Source organism: Ostrinia nubilalis, chromosome 5 (genome assembly GCF_963855985.1).
Source record: "Ostrinia nubilalis chromosome 5, ilOstNubi1.1, whole genome shotgun sequence".
Lineage (NCBI taxonomy): Eukaryota > Metazoa > Arthropoda > Insecta > Lepidoptera > Crambidae > Ostrinia > Ostrinia nubilalis.
Window position 1 is genome coordinate 12,153,856 of NC_087092.1, and position 16,352 is coordinate 12,170,207.

The 16,352-nt window shown below is 35.2% G+C and overlaps 1 protein-coding gene across 1 annotated transcript in view; it reads left to right on the forward strand.

Moving 5' to 3' along the window:
• The first annotated feature begins 4,354 nt into the window (after positions 1-4,354).
• Positions 4,355-16,352, forward strand: part of LOC135071935 (patched domain-containing protein 3) — a 49,732-nt gene continuing 37,734 nt past the window's right edge. The window contains exon 1 of the mRNA XM_063965824.1: positions 4,355-4,643. The gene's annotated coding sequence lies outside the window, so the exon portion shown is untranslated. The remainder of the gene's footprint in view (positions 4,644-16,352) is intronic.

Here is a 16,352-nt window from a genome sequence, read left to right on the forward strand (position 1 = left end):
AAATATGTCCTTTCCAGAGATCATAATAGTCGAGTGCTTGATATCGCCTTGTCGAAGCAGGGATTCATTCTAATGTTAGAAATCAAAGCAAAGAAGAATCCCGTGAATCTAGGATCTTCAAATGGAGTGTAAAATACTCATTTTGCTGAATCAAAAAACCCTAAAGTCCCACAAAAACATCAAACTTTAGTCTAAATATTTCAAACCTATTAAGTTATATGTATAGTATCATTTTGTTCCAAAACGGAACGGAACCCGCTTAAAGCTAGGATGTTACTTCGCATAATATGAGGATATTCCACATAATAACGCAGCACGACTCGACCGCAGATTTCTATCACAAACTGCTTTTCCGAGACCTTCTTTTTACCATAAGTATGTCAAGGCCAGAGCTCATAGTTTTAATAAGCCTCAAGAAGTTGGAATTGAAATGGAACTGCTTCTATCCGGAAGGTGTAGTCGTTATTGTCTCTATGATAGCACAAGTTTATGGCCACCAACTTCAGACTGAATTAAGATAATCGTACGTAAGCTGTTAAACTATTGTTCGAAAAAGGCTGAGTGTACATGTATTTGTGACTTGTCTATTTATTTCAATTTTATCTGCATGGCAACATGTTACCTGCGTGGTCTTAGTGCGTGGTATTAAATAAATAAGTTTACGTAAATGCCTAGAAATTGAAGAAGATATTATATCGCGATGAAAATATAGTGTCCGACAGGGTCCATAATTGTATCTTACCTTACCAATACCACCTTTTGTAACATTATGGAAGCAATAAACTATTGAGTATTGAGTAGGTATATGTATTTAAGAATGAATCGGGAAATAATTGAAGAATTATGTTTTGTTTATAAACTTATTGGAAAGAACTGTGTAATTATATTTAAACTATTGAGCTACGCCAGCTGGCTTGGGCTGCTCATTATTTCATTTGTAGGTAGTTTTCTTTAAACAAATAATTTTGTAATACTAAACAATGTTATTACCCAATAGCAACCGAGGCTAGGTCGCGGTGGAGGTTAAAGACAATGAAAAGTCATTATTGGAAAATGCGAAAATTCGAATAATGCCAAAAAAAACTTGCGTATTCCGAAGATGATTGAAGGAAAAAATTACAAGAAAAAGTCTAATTAGCTATATTATAGCTCCTTAAAGTCATTGACAAACAGCGTAACGTGACCGTGATGAGACTCGACTCTATTCATTCATAGATACGGTTTACCATCATATTTTGATGTGCATCTCTCAAAACTCTAAAAGACGAACTACAATTATTATAACGCTCTACACTTGCTCAAACCTAGATCTGAGTGCTTACCATGAGTTTACATTAGGTGTGCTCGCTAGCAACTGTACTGCGCTCATAGCAGTTGCTTTCAAGCACTAAAATCTTCACAGATTTTTGGCGCATTTTAGTGTAAATTATGTATGTGTGATAGTGAATAAACATGTTTTCTTTCTTAAACTCATGGTATAGATTTCCTATACTGACCTGTCCCACCCGTGACATTGACAGTGGCGCGCTAAGTACCGTCAATACCGAATCGTTGGTTCTGATTTTTACCACGTTGATATAAATACTACCGACGACATCGTAAAGGTAGCAGGGAAGCGCTGGACGCAGGCCGCTACCAATCGATCAACGTGGAAAGCATTGGGGGAGGCCTATGTTCAGCAGTGGACGTCCTATGGCTGAAATGATGATATAAATAGTAGGTTTAGTTTTTTATTTAGCCACCTGACGTTTCAGAATCGTGGGGCTATATCGCTACTAATATTATAGTTCAACGTGTGTACATATCTTTACAGCGTTATAACTGCCGTGGGTGTGGCGACCCCGCGCCGAATGTTGGAAACAATCATCTTAATGCACGATACATTAGTGCATAACTCTCCCAGTCGTGAGCCCATCTTCTTCTGGAAGCAATTCCGACAAGTGGGAAGGTCAATTTTTATTAGAATTTGCAATAAAAATCTTGAGTGCACTTGTACTTGGGATTAGGAGATGGTCTTGTTGATTAGGAGGTGGTGAATCACGTTGTTGTCAAGCGTGATAATCTTTAAATTGTTATACTGACATACAGACCACGTACAACCTAGACATTTTGACCTATAGATTGTGGATAAAGTATTCCTTGGATGTACTTCGGAAGCATTCTCAATTCCCAGAACTCCATTCCTAGATTCTTTACTATATCCACTACTGCACAAATGGCTGCGCAATAAATGAAGACGATTTTGATCATACTTTTAACTTAGTACATTTTTCTGATAATGAAAGATGTAGGTTAAGGACCCCAACAGACAACAACAGAAGAACAAAACACTCTGTAATTATTTGAATGAACTCAAATTCGGAGGTACAATATAAAACAAAATCCCACCCACACTGAAGGAAGCGGGACAAAGGGACCACGAAGCAACGGCCCTTGATCACGCCCGCACTCTCCTCTAATTACGGTGCCTCTTCTATCTCGGATACGTCACAAGTAATGATACTACAACATATTCAAATTCAGCTTTTCCTGTGGCATTGTTGCTTGGAACAATGTTGTCAAGCGAGGGTAATTTCAAGGACAGAATTTTCTGATTATTTGAGTTACCTACTGTTTTTATGATTGTTTTTATTTGCATAGCTATTAAACCTGCATACTCGTACATATAATAGGCAGTAAACACCGAGAATTACAGGTAGGAAGTCTTAAATGGAGGAACACTGACCTAAGTCATAATATGTATGTACCTATATGAAAACTATGAAGTCTTACTTGATGGATTATCCGTCCTTTACTCATCAAGATAAAGGCAACACAACAAAGGAGTTGATTTTCAAGTCTATATAAGACTCGTATGTATATCCGGATTCGTAAGTATTTATAAGCGGGACTTTTCCGGAATCTGCACACATCCATTCTGAGCATGAAATTTTTTTTCAGGAAGAAATTGAGCAGATATCCACTGGGGTCATTGACATTTTCTCTGCAAAACTACCTAGTGCAATTACCATTTGAGCGTTCATTTATTATAGTAACTTATCATCATCTTGCAAATGGCAACGACCTGCAGAGACAATTAACGGGTCTTTACTTTTTCATCCATATTTGGTGGTTTATGTTTATCAATTTACCTACTTTAAAAGAAGCGGCTACAACAAAGTACAGGCACAAAGTGGTATAAGGTTTTTTATTAGGAATATGTTTGTTACATATTTTTATCATTTAAAATCAATCTGAATTCATAACAAATAAAAATAAAAACTTTGGGGCAGGAAAGTTCTCGAGTGGCGACCACGGGCTGGCTGGAAGACGTAGCGTGGGCAGGCCTCCTACTAGGTGGACCGACGATCTGGTAAAGGTCGCGGGAAGAGCCTGGATGCGGGCAGCGCAGGACCGTTCATTGTGGAAAACCTTGGGGGAGGCCTTTGTCCAGCAGTGGACGTCATTTGGCTGAAACGACGACGAAAAATAAAAAACTGTGGAGAGCTTCATATTTATTGAATGTTTCATAACTGACTCTATAGTGTAGAGTGTTACTTAGCTCAGTAGCAGCCTTTATTGATTTAGGTACTTACTGTGTAAAACTTACACATACGTAACACGATTTAAAAGTAAGACGGGAGATCTAATAACTTCGCACATCTACCCTCCCTCAGCTTTTGTGCGTTAAAAACTATTTGAAAAAGTTTCCTTCGAACTTACGCGCAGCTTCTTGCACGAATTCACGACTTAGTGAGAAAACTGATACCTTATACTCGTAATTTGCACATCCAACCAATGATAAAGAAATAAAAACAAAACAAAAACGGTAGTCTTTTGTTAAATATTGTTGTTCTTTATACAAAAGAAATTACCTTATTCCTTTTTGCGTGCTAATCCAAAACTATCTTGACTGTAATAAATCGTAATAAAAAGCAAATAGTTCTTGGCAACTGAGTTAAATTTTACATATTATTAAAAAACATTATTTATTATTGAAAGAATGTAAACGTAATAATACATTTCAGTCAATTTATTCTATTACGAGTTTCTATTTAAAAACCAAGGCCATTGTTGAACAAATAATGCACCTTTTATTTTACCACGTGCCAATATTAATAGATTAGAGTTACAGGTTAAAAATAAATTTCAATTTTAAATCAATACAAGAAAGTTCTTGAAAACTGTTCCCGTGGCCGCTGAATCCAATTACTTTCGTTGCTTTGTGTCACGCATCAATACCTGCGTACAGCAAATAGAAATAAATTACGACACGACGCGATTAGCCGTGGTTACACGTAAGAGGTTATGTTAAAACGGCGGGGGTCGAAGCGCTCTAGCATTCCTTAAGGAGTGATATGACAGCTCAGAGTCATCTCAAAGGATTAGGGTCTCGGGAAGCGGTCGCTCAGGTTTCGACAGAGATACGGCGGCCAGTGGTGGGGTGGTGCTCGAGACATTACGCGTTCCGCCGCGAGAGAGAACGCTCCGCAACGCCGCGCCCGCGCACTCAACCGCTTTCGAACAGTACATTCGATTTTCAAATTTTAAAATGCTCCCGAACACAGTGAGGTGAAAAACAGTTCGTGTGAGTGAACCGTGATAGATCAGTGAACGAATAGTGAAGGATACATTTTAGCGGAACAACCCTGTAGTAATCCAAGGTAATTTTCGCCTATTTGTTATTTTGGCTGATCGTTACTGTTGCAGCAACGAGGGCTTATTGCAAGGTGCATTTTGCAGCCCCAATTTCAACATACGTCGCTGGCCATCGTAGACTTTCACGGTTTCGTTAGATTCTATTTTTAAGAACGTGCGGATGTTTTCGCGAGAGGTGCGGATAAAAAGTATGTTTTTTATTTTGTAAGAAAGTAATTTTTGTTAGTTGCAAAGTTAAGTCTGAGCAATTCCTTGTACATTATATTGTTATTGTAAATATGTACAATGAATCATTTTCATTTAATCATCGTTCGTGTATGGAATACTTAATTCATTTTCACCACTGCGAGTTTTGCACGGTTCTGTGCTAGATTCGAGTTCATTGTGAAGTTAAGTTTCTACGCATTACCAAGTTTGAATACAGTGTTCAAAAATATTTTCATGTTTATTTGCATATTTTAGACACCTTTCAATACTTTTGACTAATTTATGTCGCAACATAAACGGGTTAACATAACATACTTTGTACTCGTATTAATCAGTACTTTCATTTTTATTGCATGCAATGAAAACTCATTGCATTTTATTACCCTTCTCTAGATCTTGCGAAATACGTAATTATGTACTTTGATTCCTTTAAGAAAGTAGGTATAATAATAACACACTAAGTTACAACTTGTCTTTCGTAGAAAACAACAATAAGACAATGGTAGAGTCTAACACAATAATTATTACTTGTCAGTTTTCGAAATATTTACTTTTTAAGTGATTTGACCCAAAATTGCCAAAAGCCGCGGCAATTTTGACCCAAAATCGCCAAAAAGTCGCGGCATTTTTGACCCAAAATAGCCGTGCCCTACATCAATGTTTGCAACCGGTCACCGCTGCGTAAGCGCTCGCTTGATGTAAGAGCTAGCTTAAGTTGATGCAACATAAGGAACCGCACTATCACTTATTAGAGAAGATGAAATGCCGATTTATTTGTGTTCAAGGATACCGATTGCTTTATGAAAGTTAAAATTATACGTGAGTGGTTTTGGTGAATTCATAATACACAAGAATCGTATCATGTAATGCTTCAAATTAAATTCAATCTTAAAAGCAAAGTTTCAAACTTTGATGGATTTAATTTCTTGAGTCATCATAGACTAAGATCGGTTATTGAGCAAAGATCTAAATGTGACGAGGGACATGACGTATAAGCGCCCTGGAAAAGGCGCAAGTACTGAATAAAAGCTTTGACTTTGTCTATACTTGGATACAAGGATTCATGATCATTTTATAGGTCTACTACTACTTAGAAAAGTAGTGTAGTAGAAACACTATACATAGAGAACTAGGCTGCCAGTGACAATAAAAAAAAATAGAGAACTCTACACTATACAGAACTACCAGTGATGATAAATAGTTTACTTCGAAGTAGGCAGTAGTTTAAGTACTACTTATTGCCCCTAGATGCTGTTACAAAACCATAGTAATTACCAGTAGGTACCACCACAAGACTAGACAATCTGTCTACAATCTTGATTATCTTTGGTAATCAGTTAAATTAATAAGACTTTCTCATAAATAATCATTATCATATTAAACTTTACTTAGGTGTGAAAACTCATAATATAATAAAACTTATCTGTCTACTTTTAAAACAAACAATGTACACTTATGATAAGACAAAAGCTCATTAAGTACAGTAATTGCATTCAAACTGTCTTAAAATAAACCTTGTTTGTATAGCATTTTGGTTCAATTTGGTAGAAAGTAGTCATAGCTATTAATACTTTTAAAAAAGTTTGATGTATTCTTGAAATAAGTGGCAATTCGATTAACATTTTTGATCTCAATTGAAAGTGAACTTAAGAAACCTTCTAAAAAGTTTACAAACTTCTGCCCTTTCAATTTCAAATTGAAATAAAATTGATAAAAAACAATTCAATGGTACAAGGTGCTTTATTAAGAACATAAAATCCGATTTAGTTTTCATGTCAAGAGCAGATTGCTGTAATGAAAAAGTCTAGACCGTGTCATTATTTTAGCTAACACTTCATGCTTCGTTATTAAGTATAGTTTTCTATTTTAAACGTTCATTCATTGAACTTTCCTTGAAACCTATGATTTAGTGAACAAATAGAATTTAGACAAAGATTCTGTAGAATATTTTCTTCGAAACTCATTGCTGATCTCCTGTGAACTCTGGCTCTATAATAGATACTTTTACATACCATGAGTCAAATGGGAATTGAACGTGATCGTACTTAAAAACCTAAATTCCAGAGCTATGGAAAATAATGAAAAGAATATCAATATACAATTTATGCTATGCAATTTGTGAAATTTTAATTGTGATCTGTTTTGCGTCTTTAATAAATAAAATATAAATACATATAAAAAATATGTAAAACAGTTCTAAGCAATTTAGAAACATGTAATGCAGTAATTAGATATGAAATATCGAATATGGAATCCAATGATTAGTACTAATTAAATAACAAAAGACTGTAGCAATCGGGAAAATACATCACAAAGTCATAAGTTTAGTTAATTAATTATTCCAAAACACATGTGTAACTAGGTAATTTGTTTAAGATAATGAGCAATCGATGTTTATTATAAACGATACAATATTGTGTTTCCACGCTTTTGTATGCACTTGCGATAGAACGTTCTGTATGCACGTGTTTATAAATTTTCATAGAGCGAAAGCAGCTGCATTCCGAGTGCATCGCTATTGCGTGGTAGGGTTGATACATGATGATTGTTAAAAAAAATTGACGTAACTTAACTATCGTTTATTTTATAAAAAAAATGTAGTAACTTTTTGTGCAAATAAACGATGACTAAGTTTTATTTTTAACTAACTTAATAAAGGAGGTTTTCCATTCGAATGTAATATGTTTATTCACCGTAAAACCAGGAACCAAGAAATAGCACCAGGTACTTACATTGATAATTGTATTGCATGTAAGAGTTTTTTTGTTGCAAAATAGCAAGTAACCTGCAAGACACAACTGCATAGATCCCACAGCATATTTAGCTTGATCTGCCGTTTTTCTTACGAGTACTTAGCATAACATATCTTGATATGCGTATAGGCAATAAAGCAGTACCTAGCTGTCTAGCACTGTTTCAACAAAACCAATCGGTATTATGAAATCTACTGCCTACGGTTACAGTTAAATTCATAGGCCAACCACTGCTTTATCGCATATCTATTACCAGAGGCACAATGAAAATCGGTTGAAATCTTAGGCGTTATTTACTTAAGAAACTTTTGATTTGAACGAAATCTACTTTTCACATACGAATGAAGTTATGTAGGAATTACTCCCAACGGTAACAGTAAAAATAAGCCAAACTAAACCATGCTGTCCCATTAAAACCAAACCTATGTTTATCTTTAGTAGACAACCCTAGTTAGTACGCAATCTTCACGTAATGACGTATCATTTTGCTCTGAATGACGCGTCTCCATAGAAAGTAGGCGATACGTGCGAACCCTGGGAGAGTATACGAGTGCACCCCACTCATATAGTACAATTATTAGCTTTCAATAATCTTCTCTTAATATTATCTGTTCTGTGGTAAAAGCAAGCAATTAAACCTCGAGATGAGAAAGTTACTTTAAGTGGATGATAAGGAAAGGAAAATAGTTAACTGAAGTTATTGTTATAGCCATAATAGATTTTAATTATTAAAGAAAATTATTGTTGTAGCCTAAATATGTAGATTAAAGTGCAATGCGTATTTAAAAGAACTTTTTATGCAGGAAAAACTAAATTGTAAAAGTCACTGTTAAAATAATAGATATGTTAATTTAGAAATAACTGGTTTAAAAATTAAAAGGACCATGACGTAAAAATATCATACAATCTCATAACATGTTAAGAAATCTTAAAATAATAGAAGAGTCAGAGTCATAATGAACTAAAAATGTGCAGTTAGAAGAAACTAGGTTACTAATTTGAAAACAACTTTACTTTTTCTTATCATAAGTCACAACCTGTGTGATTGAACCTGTACGTGAGACAATCCTTATCACCAAAAGCAACTCCTACGCATATATAAAGCTTACAACAACAAAGCGTTCAAAAGAGTTAGTTCAAACAAAACTATGAGCCCCGCAGCGCCACAGGTAGGCACAACTGAACCTGCTGTTATCTTCGTACCACCAGGCGATTGTATTTTTGAGACTTTCCCGATAATAAAAGATGATTTTATAGTTCATAATTTGATCTAATATTAGGTACCTACCTTTAAATCCTAGACAAAATAGAGTTCGACTTTCCAACTAATATTTAACAGTCATTACTATAATAAAGCCTACGCTATGCTTTATTTAGGCTGAGTTGCACCACCTAACTTTGACCGTAACTATGACGATAACCGGTGTTTTTGTATGGATTTTGACAGATTTTTGACGTTTGTCAAAGTTAACGTAACCCAGCCTTAATGTATCTATTTTTATTTGTAAGGGTTAAACGCTGCCGGGGGGTGGGCTGGGTGTCTTGAGTCCAATGCTAAAACCCCTTTTACCAAAAGAAATTATATCTTTCTTCATCCCACACATTTATCGATCCCACATAAATATGAATTCGAGTCAAAAATCACGTCAGCGTTAAAAACCAGAATATCCTTTTTCTAGGCATAAATCCTGGCCACCATACAATCGTAGCGAAGACATAAATAAAATTGGCGCTTTGTACGCCACAATGGTGGTCCGTAATGCCCGCAGTGACGTCTGCGAGCGCGCATTGTGCCCGCCCATAAATCTGTGCTGTTAAAAATTTAGTGCCGTGAAGTCACTTTCAATAATAGCTCCAAGGAATGCATTTGTTATGATTCCTTACAGTTAGATGTTATAAAATAGAAATATGTTTGTCTTTGTACTATGTCATTGAATACTGAAAAACACCCTCAAGGAGGACAGATGACCTTCAAAGGGAAGGCACGGATTTAAGCGGCTACCAACCGGACAATCTGGAAATCATTGGGGGAAGCCTAAGTTCAGCAGTGGATGTCCTGTTGCTGAAATAATGATGATGATGATAAACAAAACGTTAGCCTTTAGTAATAGACTACTGAGATATGAAACGTACGTCCATACTAACATATTAAGAAGGCACAGCAGTGCAGCAACGAACACTACAATTAGATACAACTGCAATATTTTTTAGTTCTATTTATCACAAGAATGCCTTTCTTTCATCAATAAATCACCTTATCTATCAGATATATTTGATTTATTTTTTCAATTTTATTCTTAGCAACAAAATGTAGTAAATTTCTCATTTAAGACGGAATGAAAATCAAACCACAAACCTAAATAGCAGTTGGCAACTTGGCACCTGCTGCAACAAACCTCGATTTTTTACATTTTGATAAAAAATCTAAGCCTTGGGGATTCCCTTTATCTAAGATGTCTCTATTGTAATTGGCAGGTAGACTGTAAAGGTCCTCTTTTTCGTTTTGACTATAGTCAGTTGTAACACGTGGTGTTACCTGAGCGAAAGATAGATAGTTTCTTTTAAATTTTTCGACCGAAACTAATAAAGATGTAAGTTATCGTATAAATTACTCGTCTGTTTAAAATACATGTATACAACGTACATTACTTAAGTAGAGTCATAATATTGTTATAGTGATGGATGTTGAATAAGGTCTAATAATAAGTAATTTAGACTGGATTAAAATGTTACGGAAGAATTTTTTTTTATGCATGACAAGTCAAGTGAATTTCACAAATAATTAAAATATTACATACTTATTCCTAAAATAGAGTCCGATTTTAAATACTTAATTTATTTGACATCCCCACACCCCAAAAATACTTGTGACACCCCCATAGAATCAGAAACCTCCTAAATAACCCAGATTTTAGCAACCAGATGTGTCATCTAAAGCCAATCCGCTTCAGTGGCAGTGGATCAAGCAGGTGGCTCCATGGAATTATTTACAGCACCACTTGGCGTACAGGTTACGTAGTTTTACGTAACGCCAACGTATGACGCGCCCCCTTAAGGCGGACTGACGAAAACCTTTTCACAATAACACTTATTATTAATAATACATCGCTTGAGTTACTGCTACTTGTCACTGTGCCCTAGATGACTTGGATCACAATTTTCATCTATATCTATAAAAGGTCACTGAATGACTGACTCACTTACTTATTACGAAATCTCAGAAACTACAAGTGCTAGGAGTCTCTTTTGCATGGTGGTTCCTTTTAGAACGTAGGACGGGATTTTGCAAAATTCAACCCTTATGGGGGTAAAACTGGGTCCACGCGTACGAAGTTGCGGGCGGCCGCTAGTAGTAGGTACCTACATAAATGAAAAGAGTTTGACAGAGTTTGGAACAGTTGTAGTTATGGAAGGCGACTTTTTGATAGAGTCGAAGAAGCAGAGAAAAGCCTTAAAGCATTATTATGTACTATGTAGTAAGTGATGACGTAGCTTCATTTTAATACCACTAAACTCTCTTCTTATTTGCGTTGACCTTCAGTATTTTCCTGAAATATACCTATTATTATAAGTTTACAGATACAAGTTAGTTTTGTTACTACCTATTGATACTTATGTTTATTTTAACTTCCTGCTTTTTGTTGCATAGAAATTCATGTTTTTGTCTGAAATATTTTTTTCTTAAGACATTAAATATTATTTATTTATGTAACACTGTATAACTACTGAAATAACAACCTTGAAATATGTCTAATATACCATAAACGTAATTATAATAAAAAAAAACATGTACTTCGTTTGTTCAGTATGATTTATGATTCATTTATTTCATAAATCAATATATGATTATGATTCATTTACTCGTATTTCATAAATCATTATCTTAAGTACAAACAAAATAAAATCAGCCTGCGAAAAAGGTTATAACTCAAACCTACAACTAACATTTCTCACTTAACTCAAACGAACGAAATTGAAGTTATTATGTTATTACAGACTATCTCATAAATACCAAGGTTGTATGTAACTAAGCATTTTGAAAGTAACCACTTTGTTGAACCATATTTTTTCTTGGCAATTTTTTGCAAGTGCTTGTAACAATTAGACTGTGCCAATTACTGTGCTCAGTGACAGACCGACATGTGTTCCGTGCGGTAAAACTTGTAAAACAAAAAATATTTCATTAAATAGTGTTTTCAGCATTAAGAAAATAAATCGTATACAAACAATTGAAGTCTAACGAATCTCTAAAAACACAATAGAGCTAATTTTTTCAACCTACTCCTAATTTTGTAGCTAGCTAATTAAATAAAAAAGGTCAAGACTAGACTTTCAGCAAATTGAACGCCTAAATTAGTGTTCTCGAATTTTCAGACATAAATATGTCGTGTACAAAATTATCTAACAAATCTTTTAAAAAATACTTTTAAATTGCCCCCATTTTTTTAGTAACTTAATTTGGTAGGTAAGTTTCAAGCCAGTAAAATAAAAATTGTAATCAACGTTTGTTAACCAAATTACGAGTAAAATGCTGCGTAGAAAAAGTAAAATTCGAGATCGTAACCGCTTCGTTCCGTTCGAAATTATTGAATCAAAATCTACAATGAACGTTACACGAGATCATTTAAAAAAACGTATGTCTTATAAAATGACCCTTTTAGGTATTAAATCTACGTCATGACTTCCGAAGAAGCCTTGTGAAGGCGAACTACCTGAGGACTTCCATGGCACCACTACTAGTTATTCTGTGCCATAACTGTACGGAAGCAAAGCTTCGAGTAGGAAGCGTACTATAATATGTACGCACAATGTAAATTATTCCATCCGCTGCACTATAAGCTATAAAGTAAAATTCAAGGATATCAACTTTCAATTTTTCACGATAAATGTACTTTAATTTGTTAATTTGTAGGACGTTTTAGGCAAGTCAATTTGTTCGGGCTGACATAGTTGAACTGCTACCTTGCCAAGGATTAGATTGGATGTTTTACATGTAAAATTAGGCTAAAGAATTTACTCAAAGTTAGGCTTGGTAAATATTATGAATACTTAGGCTGAATCGCACCACCTAACTTTGACGATAACTGGTGTTTTTATATGGAGTTTGACAGATTTTTGACGTTGGTCAAAGTTAAAGCTAGGTAGTACAACTCAGTCTTACAGTTATATCATTTGATTTAGTCCTAGTTGTCGGTTAAAAATCCTTTCGAATTCTACCCCAGTTCCTAAATTTAGCAAAACAGCTTGTCAAACGATTGTTTCCTGCTGACGTTAGTCGATGCAATTAGTTTAATCAACCAATTAAAGAAGTTAAAATTAATCTTACAAATCATTCACTTTTAACAGTTTTAAAACAACGATAAATCTATATTTGTTAATTTAAGTCTACTTCTTGTTATGTCATTTATAATAACAGTCCTATCTACAGTTCTTGGACAGATCTATTTGAGTAATGTAGAGTTTCACCATTCTACAATTTGCCAACCAGACATTAACATTCTTCATAGATTGGCAAACTGTTTAGCTTTAGGCAGTAACTTATCTATACGTTTATGAGTCCCTTCACGTTTAGGGGTCTACTCTGGGTGCCTACTTTGATGAATTCGACTCTATCGTGTCTCTTACTAGTCTCAGACTGCAGAAAACCAATGCAAGAGTTGTTACCTATACGGTCTAGGTACGTAGACCGTAGTAGACCCCAGTCTAGTCTATAAATTAGATGTCAATCACGTACCTACCCACTTATTTATTAACCACGCTTCGCAGCTATGTGACTGTCCGAATTTAACGTACGAACGAACGTTCACATTCAATGAAAAGTCAAACAGGATGCCCCTGAATATAACTAGATTGGATCAATATGAAAATTCTTTCCTAATTGTACGATTTGTTAGATGAATTTCGCGAAGGCATTATTCAGTACGAATTTTCCAATCTTTTTTTTTAGCAAATGAATTTTTCATTTTACTCAATTACATTATGCGAACTCGTTATTTAGTTGTAGCGGATTTCAGGATCGCATTTTTAGCGATCAATATTTCATGTAGGTACCTAAACTTGAAAAATCTTGAAATTAGGAAAAGTATAATTTTAGTTATTGAATTAATATTCAATATTAATTCCTTTAAAATTTTATTTTAACTGACAAAGCTGACACTGTAGCATCCTGCAGCTGTAATAGGTGCAATTATACAAGAAATAATGTAAATTTTCCATCTTTTGTTTCAATAATCATAACAATATTTTCGTTATTCCAACCAGCCAATGATATTCCTAAAAACGTGTCCCAATTACACGCTCGCTTGGTGGCGATCGGCGCGATTGCCATGCGACGACACTCAATGGCAGATCTAATTTAGATACCATTCTGTGCCTTCCGCAAACACACAATGACACTAAATATGTTTTGATACAGAAATAAATACAAAAAATTAATGATGATAGTTCAATCTGCTGGATAATACGTAGAAAATGCGGCAGACCGTAATATTTGTTACGTCGCGCTATTGATACGGGTTAGAGGAAAACTGTGGTTTGTATTTTGACGATAGAACCTGTACAATTTACATTATCTGGATAAATTGATAGAATTACGTTAATACGAAAAGGTGACAGATTTCGAAATATTCATATTTCATAAGTAGGATATTTTTCAGACGAAAAAGCTAAGTACGAGTAGTTTACTCCCACTAGGTGTACCGACGATCTGGTGAAGGACGCGGGAGGTGCTTGGATCCGAGCGGCGCAGGATCAGTCTTCGTGGAAATCCTTGGGGGAGGCCTTGTCCAGCAGTGAACGTCTTTCGGCTGAAACGAACGAACGAACGAGTAGTTTATAATAAAAAAAAAAGGAAAAAATACTCGCTCTTGAAAATACATAGGGTAGGTACTTTTAAACTCAGGCGAGGAAATGATTATTATACAAATTACAAAATAATATTCAATATTGAGTAACATATTACGCTGTTAACTTCAGTCTCAACTTGTTTTGCAGTGTCTACATAATTGCCTCTAATACGCAGATTAAAATTTATTATACATGCAAGTTATTAATATTCTGCAGCGTCCCAATTGCATAGCCTGGCTGTTAAAATTTACAACCTTACGTTTTATTCGAGCTTAGTTGTTGCATTCGTTGATTATCTACAATTTAAAATGGATAGAGTCGACTAAATGGGCAGAAAGTCTGAATTACAAAATAAAGCTTAAAATTAGATTCAATCTCGGTGATAATATCATGTGATTGGTCTAAATGTTGAAATTCAGCCAATCAAAAGCCTCTTTACTTGAAATCGAATCGATTTTTGACCTGTAACACAGTGTATAAAATATTCAAATTGTTTTAGTGGGCTTACTTACGAGTATTATGACAGACCGCGGACGATGGAAGCGACTCGTAACATGACCAGAGGGCTTATTGTGAGTTTACATTTACATCAAAAGTCGTCACTAGTGAGCGCGTAAAGAAATTACATTAAATGTATGACAGATTGTACAGCGCCCCTAGCGGAAACTTTGAAGAACTAAAATTTTCATATATTTTTTTAACTCGCTCACTAGTAAGGACGTTTGTTGTAAATGTAAACTCACACTCAGCCCTCAGTGGAGGAAACCGAGGTGAGTTTAACACAGGAGAGTTGTAACATTGTCGAAACCTATTCACCATCAGCGAGCTCGCAACAACGCTTACTAGGTCCAGACTTGAACTAAAAAACGTGCACTGTTACGAGCTTCCTAGTAGTTTATAAGTTCCAAAAAGTCGACACTGTCACAACTCTCCTCTGTTTAACCTCGGTCTCCGCTGCTGTTCATCTTAATGGCAGCAGGTATGTATAATGTACTAAATTAAGGGCTACCTTATATCCTGACCAACTTGAAGACCAATACATCTACATTATCTTGACCTAAAGAACCCATTTTTGAACTTATACCAACTTCTTAAAGGACATTTATCATTCATTTTAAGCCCTTTCTACCTTTAAAACGTTTGTGGTGGAAGTGAGCTGTGCTTAATGTTTGCTTTACATTACCATAATAGCCCGTAATAGGTCTCAGCTATTGTTCCCAGTCATTCAACAACAAAAGAACAGTCACGAGACTTCAACATTGCTAATAAGTTAATAGTTTTGCCATTTCTGTCGTATTTCTAACGCCCGTATTCATAAACATTACTATTAGGTCTCATAGTGCGCATGGACGCACAGGGTGATATAGAACCAATCACTGAGCTCTATTCAACGCTGTGCGTTCGATTTGCTTCTTCACTTAAGCAAGTATCGTTTGTGAATACGGGATCTTATTTGCTTATAAGGTGTACTTTGATTTTAACCATTTGGTCACTAGGTAATTGGCATGGTGTACCTGTGGGTTAGTAGTATTCAGTTCTAAATCTACTTTATAATAAGACTGACAGAGAGCTCTCGTATTATCGGTACCGTAATTTATGCAGTGCTACTTAAAAAACAGTTTAAGATTTCGTAATCTGAAATGAACCTAAGCTCTATGAGAGTGTTATTTATATGTTAGCAACCACGTGGCTTTTTTGCTGTTTTTTGTATCGTACAAGGTAATCTGATTTATATTACAATGTTGTCACGATTCAATTTTATTAATAAGTTAGTGAATGTTTTGATTTGATTGTCATGTTCATGGGTCATGTTGTTAATTTGTGGCGATCTATGTGCGCCACAATGTGAACTCATTGGTCCGCCCGCGGCGCTCCGTGCCGCGCGCTCCTGGCCGGCAATAAAAAAGA